Genomic DNA, 7035 nt, shown 5'->3' with positions numbered 1-7035 from the left:
GGGAAAGAAATTTACGGTGGAAAATTATCATTGGAAGAAGAGAAGAGAAAGGGTGAAGAAATTCCTTCCTTTGCATACTTGTTTATCTTGATAGAAGAAGGTGGATACATGTGACATAATGTGTAAATAAAAAATGGTACATGCACTATTTTTTGGGCAGCCGTGTAATTTTGTGAGTTAAAAATAGTATATGGGTCATTTTTTAGTATATGATGTAATTTTGTGAATGAAAAGGGGTACATGTGTCATTTTTTTCCATCCGCTGTTTTTTGTCTAATTTTGAAGTAATCGATTTTAGTTCCAAAACTATCTGTTGATGGATTGCATTGCTCTTCCGTCTGAAAATTTTAATGAAGTAAATGACAGAAACTTTTTCACTATAGAAAATTTTCCTTAGTTTTGCTTTTCACTCTTCCAAGTAAACTAACTATAAATGGTGAAAGGAAAGAATTGAGAGAAGACAGGAGGAACCTGAAGGAATTTCAAGGGGAGAGAAGGGAAAGGAAGGAATATATATCCGCAGGATTATATATATATATATATATATATAGAGGATTTTTATCCTTGTGAGGTGTTCGTGCATAATTGCGTATGTTCATTTTTTTTATTATTGTGGTTGACTTATTTAGTCTTTTACTTTTAGAATTTAGAGGTTGAATTATAATATTAAATTAGTTATCGCGCACACATGTCATATAAATACACGTAACATAGTGCCTCAAACTCATAAATTGGACTTGATAAGGGTGTACCAGACATATGCAGTAGTTCAACGTAGGGACAACTCTACCAGTAAACTATTGCAATGAACTCTCACTTATAAAAAAATAATTTAATTTTTTATAGTATATATTAATTTAATAAGAGCAGATACTATACTTATCTTAGCCAAAAGATCGAGAATGATATGTTTTCTAACATCATCATAGAAGTTTCTCTACTCCCAATATTATCAATCCTAAGACATGAGATAAAATCATTATAGTATATATTTTTTTTTATAAAAAATAATCAAAAAAATTACTAATAAATTTTAAAATTATTTACTAATGGCTATATTTTTTTTTATATATTTTTAATAAATTAGAAAGATATATAAAAAAAATTAGATACTCACAGACTCCATATAAGTGTAATTTGATTTTTTTTATTTGTCAACTAGTAAACATGTATCGGCAACATTTAAATTAACTATCTATCATGCCATCAATAATCAACGACTGAGATTGATTCTACCTAAATATAAAAGTAATAAATATATTTAAGAAAAACACATAAAAAGCTTTTATTTTAATATTTTTTATATAGGAAAAAACAAAATGACGTGTATTTTTTTAAAAAATAAAATAAAACAGCACCTCAAATATTTTTCATCATATACAGTCTGATATTTATATATACATTTTTAAAATTAATCTGTGAAAGCCGTGAAGAGCTTTGAGAATACGCTACCAAAAATTAAAGAACAAGTAAAAGCCCTCTGTTTCCTCCTTTGTTTTTTTTTAACCAAATCGGGAATTATATATTTATTTTTTTTATAAAAAAATATAATTGCTTTTATTATTATCCCGTCTCCCGTTTAGATGAGAGCATTAGGGTAGCATGAAATAATAGCGGTTATAAAATTACAGTAGCTATTATTTTATAGTTATGATAAACTATCACATAATTATAGTAGTTATGGTTATGTAATTATTATAATATAAATAAATTAAAATTGATTAAGCCTCAAAAAAATTTAAATAATAATTTTTTGAGTTTAAAATAGGATCGTTATGAATTCTATCCAGTAACTAATTGTATATAATGATCTTCAATTTAATATATTATGCATCTTATGGTTCAACTCGAATAAAATGTTATCAAAGTCTACAATGTAAAAATTGAAATCTACACATTGTGAGACAATAATTTTTTATTCAGATTGAATTATGAGACGCATAATATATCAAATTGAAGGTCGTTTAGATATCTACAATTAATTACTAGGTGAAACTTGTAATGGCTCAATTTCATACTAAAAAGTTATAGTTTAAATTTTTTTTAGAGGCTCATAACACTTTTAATCTTAAAAGATATTTATGCTATAGCAATTATAATTTCGTAGTTACTATAACTATATAGCTACTACGATTTTATAGCTGATATAATAAGTCCGATTTAAATATGAGATATAGATATGATAACAATGAGAATAGTATTGGAGTATAGTTGTGTTATTTTATGGGTAAATTTGCATGCAGTTCCTAATCATAAACTCAACTTTGCATGTAATTCCCATTGATCAAAATCTTTGTTTCCACTCCCTAGTCAAATATAATAGATACTAATTTACCTAATTGCTCCTGATATTTTTAGGTATAAAAATTCCAAAAATTAGTATAATCTTTCTTAAATTCAGCACATTAAACTAGAATTCAATATATTTTCTATCAAATTTAGCACAACTCTTTTTCCACTTTAATTAGATGAAAAATATATTAGATTTTCTTTAAATGATACTCAATTGGATAGAAAATATACTTGATTTTCTTTAAATTGTGCTGAATTTAGAAGAAATTATATTAAGTAGGAAAAAAATCATGTTCAATTTGATAGAAAATATATTGAAATCTAATTTAAAGTGCCGAATTTAAAAGGAATTATACTTATTTTTAGATTTTTTATACCTAAAAAAAATATGAGGGACCAATTTTGATAGAAATATACTGGATTCTAGTTTAAAGTGCTAAATTTTGATAGAAATATACTGATTCTAGTTTAAAATGCTGAATTTAAGATAAATTATATTTATTTTTAGACTTTTTGTACCTAAAAAATCTGAAGGGCAATTAGGAAATGATATTTGCATGATGGAGTTAAGCAAATGTAACTTTGCATGTAAGGAGTGAAAACAAAATTTTTTTAGACATATGGACTGCATGCAAAGTTAAAAGTATGATTTAAAATTTTTCTCTAATTTACTCTTGTTTTATAAGGATAGAAGATCTTTTGATAAAAAAATTAATATAGGACGTTAATTTAATGATTTAGTAAAAAGGCGAAGGGCTATTTTTGTTTTTTTTGTTTTTTTTGTTTGTACTTTTGCCCAAAATTAAATCCGCGCTCTAAGTTGTATAAATTATAAAAACTCATGAAATTTTTTATATCCGAAACATCTCTTATTTCAAAGTTATTGGAGTAGTTATGAGTTGTTAAGACTTATGACCTAGCTATTACAATATAAAAAATGACTCTTTTATTTTAATTAAAAAATTATATAATATTATTATATTCAAATTAATTTGATCAAAATCAATTAAATAAATTTAAAATATTTTAAAACTGTTGTCTACGGGTAGCTTCTGGAGTATGCAAACTGATCGTCGAGGCTAGTGTTCGACACTATCTCCGTAAACGATATTGCTCCGCTACGGTGCTTAACGGATTGTTGCAATTCGTTCCCAAGATACAACGACGACGAACGTCTCGGAATCGTAGCACTCCGACTTCCGAGACCAGCGAACCTTTAGTAGACTTCTTGGACTCTTGAATGCACAAGATGTGATGAATGCTTGAGGAAGAGAAGAGAAGATTGAGTGAGTATTCCATCATCTGGAGGGTTCTATTTATACTGAACGAAGAGGTTGAGTGTCCTTTGGGTGAGTGGATGTGTTCCTTGGGCTGGATCGATCTAGATCATTTATTCTGAAGGGTTGTAACCCTTCACCAAGCCCACTTTAATCTCATCCATCAGATCTGAGGAGTTGTGACCCTCATATCCCGCCTATTGTCATCAGCCATCGGATCTGGATCCATTGATTCGATGCTTCAGATCAAGCCTCATCCCAGGCCGTCAGATCGTTACTCTTTGCGATCCAACGCTCTAGATCGCATCACAAGCGATCCATCATATCTATTTGATCAACGTTGATCAACGGTAGCCATCCATTCCCTAAGTCAACTGTCCAGTCATCTCCCTTTGCCCACGAGGATGCCGCATAGGCGCTGCCACGTCAGGTAAGAGCGACCGTCACGTGCAAAGTGCAAAGTGCGCCTACAAAGCGCCCATTGCGCACGTGGCGGGTGGCGGGCTCACAGGTGCGAGCACCTGCTCGCCCTGGGCTAAGAGGTAATCTGTCCTTTTATTTTTGTGTTAACTCCATTAACACATCTTCATTAATAAGTAGAGAATACACATCGAAAATTTCCGATGTGGGACTATTCTCCTATGCACTTTATTAATGAATAACAAATGTTATTTTGGGTTGACTTTAAACATTAATTTCTCATTCACCCTTAATCGGTTTTGAGCAAATTAATAGTCTAAATCTATCTACGCGAATCGTAGATTTCAATTTTGAAGTCAATTACGACTTTCAACAATTGATGGCTTCCTTCCTCTAAATCGTTTTGGTCCATTTAAGGCCCCAATATCCAACAATCCCCCACATGAATGGAAATTAATGCAATGCGTGTATGCATGCTGACATTTTTCAAGAGTCCAATCGATAAGTCACTGCATCGGGAGAGGTAGCTTGTGGCTTTGAACCTTCCGTAGTGAAATGCTATCGAGTATACTAGGCTGCGCAGTGAACGTGATGTCTTGAACTGCTCAGCTGTTGGTGTATACTTAGACAATAACACCCACACAGAGATCTATCTCACCTACTTTAGGTTCTCATGGTTGGTTCCGTTTCGGCCATGGATACCATCTTGGATTCATGAGTGTTTCATTGAAGCGGCCTATCTTCACACTCACATAGGTGACACTTCTATCAAGAGTATCCTACCATACTCCACCTTATCAGGTATAGAAGTCACTAAAAGCATAAGCTTAACCTCACTACATGAGGTAGGACAGCACAAATTCATCCTAGGATTGGGATAGAGATAAACTATCTAATGTGCTGGACCACAACTTCTGTAACTTCGTTGTCCCATTGAACCAAGATCTTGGGATCTCCAGTCAACAAGGTTGGGTTACCGCTACAGTCGTTTTTAGTTGTAGATTTTTAATCTCATTCCTCTAGATGAGCAGTATACTTGATCTCGACTTAACCCCTTCGTTAGAGGATCTGCCAAATTATCTTTGGACTTAACATAGTCGATTGCAATCACTCCATTCGAGATCAACTGCCTAATGGTATTATGTCTACGACATATATGTCGTGACTTCCCATTATACATATTACTCTGTGCCCTTCCAATCGCCGATTGACTATCACAGTGGATTAGTACGGCAGGCACAGGTTTCACCCAGCTAGGAATATCTTCCAAGAAATTCCGCAGTCATTCAGCTTCCTCAGCTGCTTTGTCTAGTGCTATAAACTCGGATTCCATAGTTGACCGAGCAATACAAGTCTGCTTAGTGGATTTCCAAGATACTGCTCCCCCACCGATCATGAATACATATCCACTAGTGGATTTGGAGTTTTTTGTATCTAATATCCAATTAGTATCACAATATCCTTCCAATACAGCGGGATATTTTCCATAATGTAATCCATAGTTCATAGTATATTTCAAATATCTGAGAACTCGCATCAATGCTTTCCAATGGATGTCGTTTGGATTACTCGTAAAACGACTCAGTTTGCTGACCGTACAGGCAATATCCGGACGTGTGCAGTTTGTGAGATACATCAAACTACATATTATCCGAGAATATTCCAACTACGATATGGTCTCACCATGGTTTTTTGCTAAGTGTTGACTTAGATCCATAGGTGTTTTCACTGTAGAGAGATCGTACGCATTGAATTTTTTCAATACAGATTCTACATAATGGGATTGTGTTAAAACTATCCCTTCTGATGTCCTGAGAATTTTAATTCCCAATATAACATCTGCTTGACCCATATCTTTCATATCAAAATTTCTGGTCAACATTTTCTTTGTAGTCATGATTACATCATGATTACTGCCCATTATTAGCATGTCATTACATAGCCTTCAGGTGTGTTTTTGACATAAATACATTTGTCACATTCATTTATTCTGAATTCGTTTGACAGCATTACTTTGTCAAATTTTTCGTGCCATTGTTTAGGCGCTTGCTTAAGTCCGTACAATGACTTAACAAGTCGACACACCTTTTTCTCATTCCCAGGAGCCATGAACCCTTCGGGTTGCTCCATATAAATTTCTTCTTCCAACTCACCATTTAAGAATGCAGTCTTAACATCCATTTGATGTATTTCAAGGTCATACAGTGTTGCAATGGCTATTAGCACTCGTATGGACATAATCCTTGTCACCGGTGAGTATGTATCGAAGTAATTAAGGCCTTCCTCTTGCTTGTACCCCTTGGCTACAAGTCTGGCCTTATACTTGTCAATTGATCCATCAGCTTTATACTTACGTTTTAGTATCCACTTACAACCTAATGGTTTATTACCAGAAGGAAGGTCTACTAATTCCCAAGTATGATTATTCATGATAGACTCAATTTCACTATTGACAGTTTCTTTCCACATTGGAGCATCGGGTCTAGAGAGAGCTTCACTTAATGTTCTTGGTTCCATTTCTGACATGAAAGTCATGAAATCTGGCCCGAACGATTTCTCAACTCTAGCCCGTTTGCTACGACGTGGCTCTTCACTTTGATCGTCAATAGTCCTTTTATAACAGCTAAGTTCGGTAACGTCATTTTTGTTTGAACTTCCGTTGTTATCACTTTCAACGTTTCCCTTTTTATTTGGGAATACGTTTTCAAAGAATATCGCATTTCGAGATTCTATGGTTGTTCCCACATGTATATCAGGAATATCTGATTTGTGAACTAGGAAACGATATGCACTACTATTATGGGCATATCCGACAAATATCGCATCGAACGTTTTAGGTCCGATCTTTACTTGCTTTGGTTTAGGCACTTCGATCTTTGCCAAGCACCCCCACACTTTCAGGTATTTGTACAATGGCTCGCGGCCTTTCCATAGTTCATATGGAGTTTTATCATTTTTCTTATGAGGGATTCTGTTGAGAATGTGATTTGCCGATAATATTGCTTCCCCCCACAAGTTTTGAGGTAAGCCTGAATTTATCAACAAG

At 33.5% G+C, this 7035-nt stretch overlaps 1 pseudogene; it reads right to left on the bottom strand.

The window, feature by feature from the left end:
• Nucleotides 1-741: 741 nt before the first annotated feature.
• LOC121999045 lies at nucleotides 742-909 on the bottom strand (annotated as a pseudogene).
• Nucleotides 910-7035: the final 6126 nt, after the last annotated feature.

The sequence above is a fragment of the Zingiber officinale genome, chromosome 6A (genome assembly GCF_018446385.1).
Source record: "Zingiber officinale cultivar Zhangliang chromosome 6A, Zo_v1.1, whole genome shotgun sequence".
Taxonomy (NCBI): Eukaryota; Viridiplantae; Streptophyta; class Magnoliopsida; order Zingiberales; family Zingiberaceae; genus Zingiber; species Zingiber officinale.
Note: the sequence above shows the minus strand (reverse complement) of the source record. Positions and strands in the feature narration are given on the sequence as shown.